This window comes from Sus scrofa, chromosome 2, assembly GCF_054392235.1.
Source record: "Sus scrofa isolate SSC_HxYL_T2T_F1_AM1 chromosome 2, Sscrofa_HxYL_maternal_Yorkshire_Landrace_v2.0, whole genome shotgun sequence".
Classification (NCBI taxonomy): Eukaryota; Metazoa; Chordata; class Mammalia; order Artiodactyla; family Suidae; genus Sus; species Sus scrofa.
The window spans coordinates 157,224,541-157,238,455 of record NC_139384.1 but is presented as its reverse complement, the minus strand read 5'-3'; the positions used below and the strand labels follow the sequence as shown (position 1 = coordinate 157,238,455).

The following is a 13,915-nucleotide window of genomic DNA, read 5'->3' as shown; positions in this document are numbered from 1 at the left end:
TCTTAAACTCTGACTCATACCACATTCTTTTACTTATATTCATGCACCCTAAGCTCTCATTCTCTCTCTTTTCCCATTATCAGTTGCTCTCATGAGAAGATCTGAGAAGTGATTCAAACTTATGTTAAAAAGACTGAATAGCTTCTTTCATTTCTTTTTTTTTAATAATGGTTTTAATTTTTTTTCCATTATAGCTGGTTTACAGTGTTCTGTCAATTTTCAGCTGTATGGCAAGGTGACCCAGTCACACATACATGTATACATTTTTTCCCTCACATTATTGGGCTCCATCATAAGTGACTAGATATAGTTCCCAGTGCTATACAGCAGGATCTCATTGCTTATCCACTCCAAAGGCAGTAGTCTGCATGTATTAACCCCAAATTACCAGTCTATCCCACTCCCTCCCCCTCCTCTTTGGCAACCACAAGTCTGTCCTCTATGTCCATGATTTTCCTTTCTGTGGAAAGGTTCATTTGTGCTGTATACTAGATTGCAGATATAAGTGACATCATATGGTATTTGTCTTTCTCTTTCAGACTTACTTCACTTAGTATGTGAGCCTATAGTTCCATCCATGTTGCTGCAAATGACATTATTTTTTCTTTTTTTATACCTGGGTAGTATTCCACTGTGTATATGTACCACATCTTCTTAATTCATTCATCTGTTGATGGATATTTAGGTTGTTTCTATGTCTTGGCTATTGTGAATAGTGTTGCACTGAACATACGGATGCATATGTCTTTTTCAAGGAGAGATTTGTCTATATACTTGCCCAACAGTGGGATTACTGGGTCATATGGTTGTTCTATGTATAGTTTTCTAAGGTACCACCATACTGTTATCCATAGTCTTTCTGGCTCATTTCACTCAGGATGAGATTCTCTAGTTCCATCCATGTTGCTGCAAATGGCATTATGTCATCCTTTTTATGGCTGAGTAGTATTCCATTGTGTATATATACCACCTCTTCCGAATCCAATCATCTGTCCATGGACATTTGGGTTGTTTCCATGTCTTGGCTATTGTGAATAGTGCTGCTATGAACATGCAGGTGCATGTGTCTCTTTTAAGTAGTTTTGTCCGGATAGATGCCCAAGAGTGGGATTGCAGGGTCATATGGAAGTTCTATGTATAGATTTCTAAGGTATCTCCAAACTGTTCTCCATAGTGACTGTACCAGCTGACATTCCCACCAGCAGTACAGGAGGGTTCCCTTTTCTCCACAGCCCCTCTAGCATTTGTTATTTGTGGACTTATTAATGATGGCCATTCTACTGGTGTGAAGTGATACCTCATGGTAGTTTTGATTTGCATTTCTCTAATAATCAGTGATGTTGAACATTTTTTTTCATGTGCTTGTTCACCATCTATATATCTTCTTTGGAAAAATGTCTATTCAAGGCTTTTGCTCATTTTTTTTATTGGGTTGTTGGCTTTTTTGCTGTTGAGTTGTATAAGTTGTTTGTATATTTTAGAGATTAAGCCCTTATCAGTTGCAGTCAGATTAATTGACTATAGGTGTCTGGGTTTATTTCTGGGTTCTCTATTCTGTTCCATTGGTTGGTATATCTGTTTTGGTACCAGTACCACACTGTCTTGATGACTTTGGCTTTGTAATATTGCCTGAGGTCTGGGAGAGTTATGCCTCCTGCTTGGTTTTTGTTCTTCAGGATTGCTTTAGCAATTCTGTTTTTTTTTTTTTTTTGTGGTTCCATATAAATTTTATATTGTTTGTTCTAGTTCTGTGAAAAATGTCATGGGTAATTTGATAGGAATTGCATTGAATCTGTAGCTTGCCTTGGGTAGTATGGCCATTTTTACAATATTATTAATTGTTCCAATCCAGGAACATGGAATATCTTTCCATTTTTTTTGAATCCTCTTTAATTTCCTCGATTAGTATTTTAGAGTTTTCAGCATGTTAAGTCTTTCACCTCCTTGGTCAGGTTTATTCCCAGGTATCTGATTTTTTGGGGTGTAATTTAAAAAGGTATTTTTGTATTCTTTTTCTAATATTTCATTGGTTGCAAAACAACTTATACAACCCAACAGCAAAAAAACCAATCAATCAATGAAAAAATGGGCAAAAGACCTGAATAGACATTTCTCCAAAGAAGATACACAGATGGCCAACAAACACATGAAAAAATGCTCAACATCGCTGATTATAAGAGAAATGCAAATCAAAACTACCATGAGATACCACCTCACACCAGTCAGATTGGCCATCATTAATAAATCCACAAATAACAAGTGCTGGAGGGGCTGTGGAGAAAAGGGAACCCTCCTGCACTGCTGGTGGGAATGTCAACTGGTACAGTCACTATGGAGAACAGTTTGGAGATACCTTAGAAATCTATACATAGAACTTCCATATGACCCTGCAATCCCACTCTTGGGCATCTATCCGGACAAAACTACTTAAAAGAGACACATGCACCTGCATGTTCATAGCAGCACTATTCACAATAGCCAAGACATGGAAACAACCCAAATGTCCATGGACAGATGATTGGATTCGGAAGAGGTGGTATATATACACAATGGAATACTACTCAGCCATAAAAAGGATGACATAATGCCATTTGCAGCAACATGGATGGAACTAGAGAATCTCATACTGAGTGAAATGAGCCAGAAAGACAAAGACAAATACCATATGATATCACTTATAACTGGAATCTAATATCCAGCACAAATGAACATCTCCTCAGAAAAGAAAATCATGGACTTGGAGAAGAGACTTGTGGCTGCCTGATGGGAGGGGGAGGGAGTGGGAGGGATCGGGAGCTTGGGCTTATCAGACACAACTTAGAATAGATTTACAAGGAGATCCTGCTGAATAGCATTGAGAACTATGTCTAGATACTCATGTTGCAACAGAAGAAAGAGTGGGGGAAAAACTGTAATTGCAATGTATACATGTAAGGATAACCTGACCCCCTTGCTGTACAGTGGGAAAATAAAAAAAAAAGAAATGCAACCAATTTCTGAATGTTAATCTTGTATCTGCTACTTTGCTGAATTTGTTGATCAGTTAAAGTAGTTTTTGGGTTGAGTCCTTAGGGTTTTCTATATACAGTATCATGTCATCTGCAAAAGTGACAATTTTGCCTCTTCTCTTCCAACTTAGATACCTTTTATTTCTTTTGTTTGTCTGATTACTTTGCCTAGGACTTCCCATACTATGTTGAATAACAGTGGTGAAAGTGGGCATCCTTCTCTTGTTCCAGATATTAGTGGGAAGGCTTTCAGCTTTTCTCCATTGAGTATTATATTTGCTGTGGGTTTGTCATAAATGGCTTTTATTATGGTAAGGTATGTTTCCTCTATACCCACTTTGGTAAGAGTTTTTATCATGAATGGATGTCAGAATTTGTCAAATGTTTTTTTTTCTGCATCTATTGAGATAATCATGTGATTTTTGACTTTTCTTTTGGTAATGTGTATGATATTGATTGATTTAAATATGTTGAGCCATCCTTGTGCACCTGGGATGAATCCCACCTTGTCATGGTGTATGATCTTTTTTATATGTTGTTGGATTCTGTTGGCTGAAATTTTGATGAGAATTTTTGCATCTATATTCATCAAAGATATTGGCCTATAGTTTTCTTTTTTGGTGGTATCTTTGGTTTTGGAATGAAGGTGATGGTGGTGTCACAGAATGTCTTTGGGAGTGTTCCTTCTCCTTCAACCTTTTGAAAATGTTCCATGTGCACTTAAGAAGAATGTATATTCTGATTTTTTTGGATGTGATGCCCCGAAAATGTCAATTAAGGATAACTTTTCTATTGTTTCCTTTAGGATCTCTGTTGCCTTATTGATTTTCTGTCTAGAGGATCTGTCCATTGATGTGAGTGGGGTGTTAAAGTCTCCCATTTCTCCTTTTATGTCTGCTAGTATTTGTTGTAGGTATCTGGGTGACCCTATATTAGGGGTATATATATGGAGGATTGTACTATCCTCTTCTTGAATGGATCCTTTTACCATTAAGTAGTGTCCTTATTTGTCTTTCTTTATGGCCTTCATTTTAAAGTCTATTTTGTCTGATATGAGTATTGCAACTCCTGCTTTCCTGTCTTATCCATTGGCATGAAATATCTTTTCCTATCCTCTCACTTGCCATATATATGTGTCCTTTGTACCAAAGTGAGTCTCTTATAGACAGCAGATTGTAGGTTTTTGGTTTTTAATCCAACCTGCCCCTCTGTGTCTTTTGATTGGAGCATTCAGTCCATTGATATTTTAAGTAATTATTGATAGATATGTATTTACTGCCATTTTAAAGCTTGTTTTCCAAGTTGATTCTGTTTCTCCTTTATTCCTTTCTTTTTTTGGTTGGATGATTTCCATGTATTTTATGCGTGAGTACTTTTAAGTTTTAGTTTTTGTGAATGTAATGTTTGGTTTTGATTTGTGGTTGCCTTTTATTTTAAGTCTGTTAACCCTTTCCTGAATCCACTTGCTTTAGCCTGATAGTCATATAGGCTCAAACACATTATTAAAGAAAAAGAGTCTAGATTTTCTTACTCTCCTTCCTCACCTTCTATGATTTCAAATATCGTCATGCTTGTCCTTTTGCTGTTCCTTGTGTTTATTTTCACTTTTACAGTAGTTTTTTTTTTTTCCTCTTTTAGATCTGTATGCTGGCTTATTTAAGTGATTGCTTTCTAATTGTGGTTTCCTCCATCCTATTTCTTCTTACTTCTTTTTTTTTTATTTAGAGGAGCCCTTTCAGTATTTCTTTTAGAATGGGTTTAGCACTGCTGTACTCTTTTAGCTTTTGTGTGTTGGAGAATGTCTTTATTTCCCCTTCTGTTTTAATTGATACTCTTGCTGGATAGCATATTCTAGTTTGCAGTTTTTTTCCTTTCAGAACTCTGAATATATCTTGCCACTCCCTTCTGGCCTGTACTGTTTCTGTAGAGAAATCAGCTGATAGCCTTATGTGGGGGTGGTGGTGGGGGGTTCCCTTATAATCAACACTTTGTTTTTCTCTTGCTGCCTTTAGAATCCTCTCTTTAACTTTTACCATTTTTATTATACTATGTCTTGGTGTGGGCCTATTTAGGTTCAACTTGTTTGGGGCCCTCTGTGCTTCCTGTATCTTGATATCTGTTTCCTTTAGATTTGGAAAGTTTTCAGACATACATTCTTCAAATATATTTTCAATACCCTTTTCTTCTTCTGGAATTCCTGTTATGCATAGATCAGCCTGCTTTATATTATCCCATGGATCTCTTATATTGCTTTCATGTTTTTTCATTTGGTTTTGGGTCTGTTGTCCTGATTGAGTGATTTCCATTATTCTATCTTCCAAGTCACTAATTCATTCCTCTGTATCATTCATTCTGCTCCTTAGTGACTTTAGCTCGATTTGCATCTCTGCAAATGAATTTTTTAATTTTTCCATGTTCCTCATTATATTTTCTAGTTCCTTTCTAAAGGAATCTGCATTACTGTTCATATCCGTTCTTAATTCCTTGGTATTCCTCCTTATTCCCTCAGTATTTTCACTATCTCCCTTTTGAACTCAATGTCTATTAGAGTGCAGAGGTCTGTTTCATTGTTTGCTGCTTCAGATGAATTCTGTTCCTTTAACTGGGATTGGTTTCTGAGCTTCTTCATCTTGCTTTCGTTTTTGTTTTTCTTTTTCTGTATGTTTAGGGAAGCCAAATTGTAGTCTTGGAGGGCTTCTTCTATGCAAGAGCACCCCTTTGTATTTTGTGGGGGGTTACTATTTATTTTTGGCACAGGCATTTGAATATTTGCTCTTTGTTTCTTTGGTGTGAGCAGGCTGTCATCCTCAGGGTACTGAGTGTGTTTCCAGGGAGAAGGAGACAGTGGGTAGGGCGATTAGTCAGTGCCTGTTTGCTGGGCTCTTAATTGCACCAAGAACCTGCAGGAAGGTGGCACAGGCTACTCCTAGTTGCTGGGCCCTGGGAAGTGGTCATGAGCCTTAGGCCAATTTACAAGGTGCCCAGAGCACTTGGAAGTGGGAGCAGCAGGGTTTGTGAGTTCCCAGGGCAGTGAGAGCAACAACAGTTAGTGTTTGATAGCAAAGCCCTCCTCTGAGGTGACTGGAGCTGCAAGTGTTGCCTGTTCAGGGACCCCTAGTAGTAGTAGGCCACACCCATCTCTGGAGTCAGTGATAACTGTGGTGCTTCGCCCACCTCCCCCCCCCCCATCACCACAGACCATGCAAGAAGCACCCTGTCTCACTTAGCCTACACAGAAGGTGCTGCACAGGCTGCTCCTAGTTGCAGGATCCTGGGAAGTGACAGAGATCAAGCGTGTGGGCATGGCCTGGACTTTTTGGCAGTGGCAGCAGCAGGGCCAGTATACTCCCATGGGTGTGAGAGCCACAACAGGTGGTGTTCAGTAACAAGCTTCTTTCATTTCTAAGAGTGGTTTATTAATGAAAAGTAGTCATCCTGCCACTAAGAAAAATAAATCTCTAGCTGCGGGATAGGAAACACTTTTGAAGGAACTTATTCAAACAAAGATATATTTTAGTTATCCTTAATGTTGTGTCATAGAACTGTTAGCAGTGTTGTCTTGGAAGGCAGTGTAATAGAAAGTATGGACTTTGGACTCAGCAGATGAATTAAATCCACATTATACTCTGGCATCTATGTAACCTTAAATGCTTCATTTAAATTTCTGTAATGTTAATTTTACTTCTCTGTAAAATGAATTAAATAACGCCCACTTTATGTATTTTTCTTGTGTAGACTAAAAGGGTATTGCACATGACAGGTACTCGAGAATATTCGTGAAGTGAATGATTGAATGATGTCTATGATGTGCCTAGCAGAGTCCTGCAGAGAGGAGGCAGTAAAGATCTGTAAAACTGGATCTGGGGCCTGGGGAGGGTAAGTGAGGGGAAGAAAAGTTGGCGAATCAGAGCCGAGTATAGAAAATAAATACTTTGCCTTTTAATCCAAATAATTGTTAAATCTATTTTAAGTTAATGTGCTAATAGAGTAGGATACCATTTATTTTGGATCTATCACCAGACATGTCCATATGTATGTTGTATGTATTACCATTATAATAAAGGAGGACCACTTGCTTTGATTAGGGCATATGTGCATGCATGGCAGCAGTGTCACTGGCTAGGGCCTGTCATTGAAATCATCAGTTCAGCTTGAGAGACATGACAAGCTAGTTGGAAAATGATAAGGATTGCACTCAGGTTGTTGCAATTAACATGACCCGAAGTGACTTGGTCAATTTTGTGTTGCTGGAGTAGTAAGTCTTTAAAGTGTTAAAATGTAATTAAGCAGTGGTTTTCTACAAATTCCATTTTGGAGATTTCAAAAAACAGAAAAGCAAGAAGATATATCCAGCAGATGTTGGAGATATGATTGAGCCTTGTAATATTTTCCTTTCAATCATTATGCATTTCAGAGTAAAGACACTTCAAATCAGAAAATGCATCCATGTAACAGGGGAAGTTTTGCTATATCAATAAAAAATTAGACATTTTAAGACAATATGTGCCTCTGACTTAAATCGGTAATTAAATAGTCTTAAATTATTTATTGGGAATCATAGTTCATATCTATGGTAACAGGAAATTTTTTTGGTGGAATGGATTTTATGTGGAAAGGAGATATACTTTTCTTTTTTAATTTCTAGTACATTGAAAGAAAGTATTTTCTGAGTCAGCTCACGGAATCTTATCAATTGAAAATTAAAAAGGCTACTACTTAGACTAAAGGGACAACCATAATGTCTCAAGAGTTTTCAGCTGTGGTGTAGCATCTAGAGAAAAACAGATGAAGTGTGTATAATTTGAAAATTGTGTCTATTCCAAATTGATTCATCCCTAAGCGGTTCCAGGATGGAACAGTTCTGAGGGGACATCTGAATTTTCTGGGGATGTTTTACCTAGTCATTCAAAGAAGCCCAGTGGTCCTTGTTCCTGCCACTCTTGGGATTGCTTTGCTTGACTCAAGGTGAAGATCAGTATCGAATCACACAGTAGCTACTTTTTATTCTGAACACGCGGGTGGCTCATGGCACTTCCTCCTTTCACTAACCGAGGAGTTAGAGCAGAAGTGGAACCCCGTGATAATTCATATTCATGTTCTGTTGAGCATCATCTTTGATGTTCTGTCCAATTTCTCAGTCTGTTTCTATGCTGACTTCATTATTTATAGACTTATTTCAAAAAGGATGGGAAAATTTTAATTTTTTCCTTAATTGTTATTTTTATCAGATTATAAATGGAAAATATACTTTACAAAACATTTGTTAAATACAAAAATGTGTAGAAACAAATCATGGACAAAATGTCATAATTAGAGCATATTTTCTTCCAATATTTCCCCCACACTTTAGGGCTCCTTTCTCAGCCTCAGCACTGACATTTGGACAGAATAATAGTCAGAGCATGACCTGTGAATTCTAGAATGCTCACAAGATCTATGGCCTCTACTCAGCATGGTGGAGAGGCCAGCAGAATCTCCCCCTGCACAATCATAGCAATCAGAAATGCCTCCAGAATTGCCAAATGTCCCCCGAGAAGCAAAATTGCCCACAGTTGAGAAGTATGTCAAAATATTTTTAAAAATTAGAATTTTGCAGTCTGTACAGTGTTATATTCTGCTTTTTAAGCTAATGCTTGTGTTGGGAGTTTTCCTATATCATGAACATGACTTGAAATGATTGTTTATCCTGGCTATATTCCTTTATATAGATAGAGTATAATTTATTTAGCCATCCTGTCCTTGTTGACCCATTAGGGTTTTTTTTTCCCTCTAATTTTCTTTTGGTTTAAAAATAGAAATTTAACGAACATTCTTATACATAAGAATTTGACCAACCTGTCACTGACCCCAAAATTGGTTTCCTTCAAAACCCACAATCTTACTTCCAAGATAACAAAGTACCTTCAAAACTAATAGGTAATTTTTCAGAACTTCGGGATCTCAGTGGAGTAGTGGACATTTTCTACTCTCAGCAAGTCGGTAGCTAAAAATCTCTGAGTCCGTTCTTAACCTATTTCAAATAAAGATTCAAAGAGCTGAGAATCCAAATAAAGCTAAGGACACTTATGCTTAAAAAAAGACACATTGTCACACACATGTTGTACACAATTTCAGGGGGACTGTGGATTTATGAAGAGTAGCCGTAGAACATGGGTTAAGGTGTTCTGTTATAATGACACCTGATCCCTACTGAACCTTTTATAAAGGGGTGAGCAGCGTGTGTATTATAACCTCCACGAAGAGCAGAGGAAACCAAGATTGAGGGGCATGTCCATGACCCTTAGTCTGGTTCTGTGTCAGAAACAGAAGCTTTGTGCCCAATGAGCCCTCATAAATTTAATGAACTACATTGAGGAAAACTTCAGAAGCACAAAACTGATAGGGCTTTCCTGGTCCTATAGACCTGTGGTCATATTGAACAAGCACAGTCTAGGTTTCCTGAAGTGACCTGACCCACCCGTGAAGACTCTTTCTAATACCACCAGCAGTGTCATTGAAAGTAAAGCCGAAACCAAGCCTGGGGCTTCCAAGAGTGTTTACATCTGTCCATGCCATGCAGGCTTACTGTGATTTACTTCCTACTGTAGACCAAGAAACAATCCTTTCTAGGAGCCATCCTCTCTGAAGTGAGTCATGTGTCACAGCACAGTGATAAGGGTCACAGACATTGCTTTTCAAGGTAGAGGACACCTACTCTGCCACCCAGTGTTCACTGTTTGCTTCCAAATTTTATATAGGAGTTCCTGCCATAGCACAGTGCCTTAGGAATCTGAGTGCAGCAGCTCAGGTTGCTGTGGAGGTGCAGGTTTGATCCCTGGCCCAACACAATGGGTTAAAGAATCTGGTGTTGCTACAGGGGTGGCGTAGGTTGCAGCTATGGCTTGGATTCAGTCCGTGGCTTGGGAACTTGCATATGTTGTGGGTACAGCAATACAATTAATATAAGTAAATAAATAAATAAACTTTTGTTTAATCCTCTCCTAACTCTGGGAGATAATTGCTGTTACCATTATTTTACTGATAGTAATTTAGATGATTAAGCCATTCATGGTGTATTGTATGGAGTGTTAAGTGGTGTACTGACTTGGACAAAGCACTGTGCTTCCCAAGGAAAGTGGAGTCAAATCTTCCTCTACTTCCTTCGAAACCCTATTACCCTCAGCTCCAATAAAGTGTAGCCCTAGCAGTATACATCCCCTTAAAAATTGGTGTATCACCTTTTGGAGGACTTTGTAAAGCACTCTTAGGGTTTATATTATCTGCTTTAATAGACACTCATCTTGGATTTAGAAGACCTGGCTTTGTTTTCTTGCCCTTTATCAGTTATGAATGTGCTGGGCTAGTCACTAATTTTCTTTGAACATTGGTTTCCTTCTCACCTCAGAGGCTGTGGTACTTAATACATAACATTAAGTGCTCATATTTATGCAAGTGCTTTCTTAACTCTAAGTTAAAACAAAACTGTATGTAGGATCGTCACTCTAAGACACATTTAAACTCCCCAAACTTTAATTTCCTCACGTATAGAATTAGAGCTCCTATCTCACGAGGTTGTTAAATTGTTCATTCAACAAATACTTAATGTGCATCTACTATGCACTAAGCCCACCTTGCTTCATTAGGGGAGAGGTAGTGGTGGTAAATGGGCTAGACAAGCAGGAAGAAGCAAAATGACAATTGCCCAATCATCCTAAGTACTGTGAAGGAAATAAAGACGGAATTGGATTGGAGGTTGAGGGTACTGCTTTGGGTAGGGCAGTCAAGGGAAGCCTCTCTACGAAGCTGACAGAGATCTGAGAGCTAAAGTGTGAGAGGTCACCAAAAAGGATGCTTCTGGACAGTGAAGCCCCATGTTACTCAACAGAAGGCAAGAGGTCTATATGCCCTGCTATTAAGTATGTGCTCTGTGGACTCGTGGCCATCACCACATTGTGTTACTGTTCTGAAATAAGTTTAGGAGCTTGCATAAGAGCGTAAAACAGTGCGGTTTTTCCTCACTGAAAAATTGCTTTCTCAAAGTCAGCTGAGTGTGGCAATAGGCTTAGATGTGTAGTTGGTATATGCTTTTGCATCCGTACCTCGTCATGTCCCAGTAACACTTTGCTGACTGACTTCTTTCAGTAGTATTGATAAGACAAAGGTGTAGAGTTGTAGAGGGCAAGGGATAGACCACATAGAACCTCAAGATGAATAATGCTCCTGAGTTTTATTCTAAGAATAAGGGGAAACCATTGGGACATCTAAGCAAGAGAGTAGAACGATCTGCTCTTGAGAGAAATATGTTCTAATGCACTTGAAAACATTCTCTAGACTGTAAAGTGATGATGAATGTGTGAGTTTTGACTTGAACATCTCATTCAATCAGGGCTTTTCTAGCCCTTCTGCCAACAGTCTCCTCCTGGACTGGTCTAAATAGCATATGTCATGAATCTCGTGAGGGCTTATTGCAGCAAGTTTTTTTGTTGTTGTTGTTTGTTTTTATTGTAGTGAAATACATGCACCATGATTTTGAGGTTATCTCTTTACAAGTCAAATGAAATTCCATGCTTGGGAAGTAAATAAGTCATATGCCTCTAGCTCAGTGATCTCAGATCTCAGAATAAATCTCTTTTTTTTGGCAGGTTTAGTATTCCACATTCACACCTACAGAGCTTAGTACTAATTTGCACATATTTTGCTAAAAAGAACAACTGCTTCAGATCTAGAAGCTTCATATCTACACTTCATTCATGATGGGAGTTTTAGTGTTTTTCATGATAGAATCTGGTGAGTTTATTTTTTCTCACCCAGGAAATAGCTGTATCTTGGGGCCAAGCTATGGCATGGATTCATCTGCCCCAGAAAGGATAATTACTGCCCTTATTCTCCCCCACCCATCCTTTTTTGATTATTTCCTTGTTCCCTCCCCACTCACTCCCTTCCTTCCCTCCCTCCTTCCTTCTTTGCTGACTACTTACTGAGTGTTTATACTATGAACTTAGAAGTACGCCGGGCTCTGGAATTGCCCCCATCAAAAAGACAGACAGAGTCTCTGCCTAAAAGGTGATTACAGTCTTGATGGGACACAGACTAGTAATTAGAAAGTTACAACCCAGTGTGATCTATGCACAGTGGGGGAAAATAGTGTATCCTGGAGACCATAAGCTGGGTGTCTACCTTAGAATTGGAGTCAGGACAGCTTCTGGGAGGAAAGGATGTCAAAAGTGAGGTCCAAAGAATAAAAGATTATGTTGAAGGTTTGGCAGTGGGTAGAGTGTTCTTGGTAAAAATGTCATGTGTGAAAACTTGGAGATGAGATAATGCAAATGCGATTTGATGTAGATAAAAGAAGTTAAGTATAACTGGAGCCCTGGAGTCAAAGAGGGAATTGGAGAGGAAAGGCGTAGGAGGAAGTAAATAAGAAATAGATCATGAAAGGCCTTATACACCAAGCTAACGTGTATGGACTTTAAAGTGATGGAGAGTCATCGAAGGATTTTGGCAGACAGGTAATGTGATCATGTCTACTTTTTGGAGAAGTTACGGTGGATCGAGGAAGGAGAATGGATTAGAGGGGGGTAGGTTGCAGTTAGGAGACCACAGCGAAGGAAGGGTATGTATGAGAATAATAACGTAGAATGAACAGAATTAGAATACTATGCATGCAGGTAGTGAGACATCATCTTTAATTAGATGCACAGAAAGCTGCTCACTGATTTTTCTGGGCACCAAAGGGCAGTTTGGGAGAGCAGGAACAGAGGCCAAGTTTTCCAATCTGTGTTCCTTTTCTAGTTAGAGCTGTTTTTAGACCAAGCCTCACTTATTCTTCTCCCTGCCCCCCTTACCTACCCCAAATAGTTTGAGATTTTCTTAAAGTGGGGAGTTTGTCTTTGATGATAATTTTACTCTTGGGAGTTGTCCAATATTCTCTTGCTGCATTAAAATATAAACCGACTTTAAAAAATAATGAACAGGATATTATGCAGGCAGCTGTCAAGGGAATGATTGGGAATTAGTCCTGAAATTCTGTTGTATCAAATTTTGCAGATTTTCATCTGTCCCCCTAAGGTTTTTCTCAACATATACCCATGATGGAAAGAAGGGGGATTAATCAAAGAAAAATGCGTTCAGCACTATTGTGAGTTTCACACAGAATGAACCACCTGGGGACAACAAAGAGACATAAGACAGCATCTCTGCCCTGAGGTTGTCTAGTTTAAAAGACAAAAGCAAACACATGAGAACATCAAGCCACTTGAAACAATATCTAAGAATGTGTTATAGTTATATGCTTAAATGTATAACATGCTAGTTGTTCAGAAAACAAAGAGGATCAAGTCATCAGGAAAATTCTTCTGGAGGACATGGTATTGGAGCTGAGCCTTGCATGGGCAGAGGGCAGTAGCCTGGAGGGCTGGCGTGGTGAAGATGTGGAGGCGTGCATGAATGAGTCGTGTTGATGGTACTTTTCAGGGTGGGTACAACAGTCCCGAGAAACAGTGGTAAAGAAGTTCAGCCTGGCAGACTAGAGGCAATAATGGATGACTCTGATGTCAGAACATAGACATGGGCACCCAGCGAAGGCTCTGAAATAGACCTGTTATGGCAGAGAATAAGATGTCCAGATGCATGGGGAGCACGGTCGTTTCTAACACCTACTCATCATTCCGCTCACCTGCTATTACTTATCCTGACCAATCAAGTGACTCCATTCATAGCTGTGCTTCCTCCCATCTGTGAGCCATTGTGTAAGTTAAGTGGGATAAATACGGTGAAAGGGTTTGCACATCCTTAATGATCATGGCCATCATAAGTGCTGTTGCCGCCGTTGCTGCCACCTTCACATTTTCTGCATCTTTGACCAAGTCCCATTTAACTCAGTGCAAAGAGCTACCTCAGAGCTCTCGGGTCCTGCTTCCTGCTGGATA

The 13,915-nt window shown here is 39.0% G+C and overlaps 1 protein-coding gene across 1 annotated transcript in view; it reads left to right on the top strand.

The window, feature by feature from the left end:
• Window positions 1–13,915, top strand: part of LOC146405808 (uncharacterized) — a 502,014-nt gene that overhangs the window by 266,510 nt on the left and 221,589 nt on the right. The window lies entirely within an intron of this gene.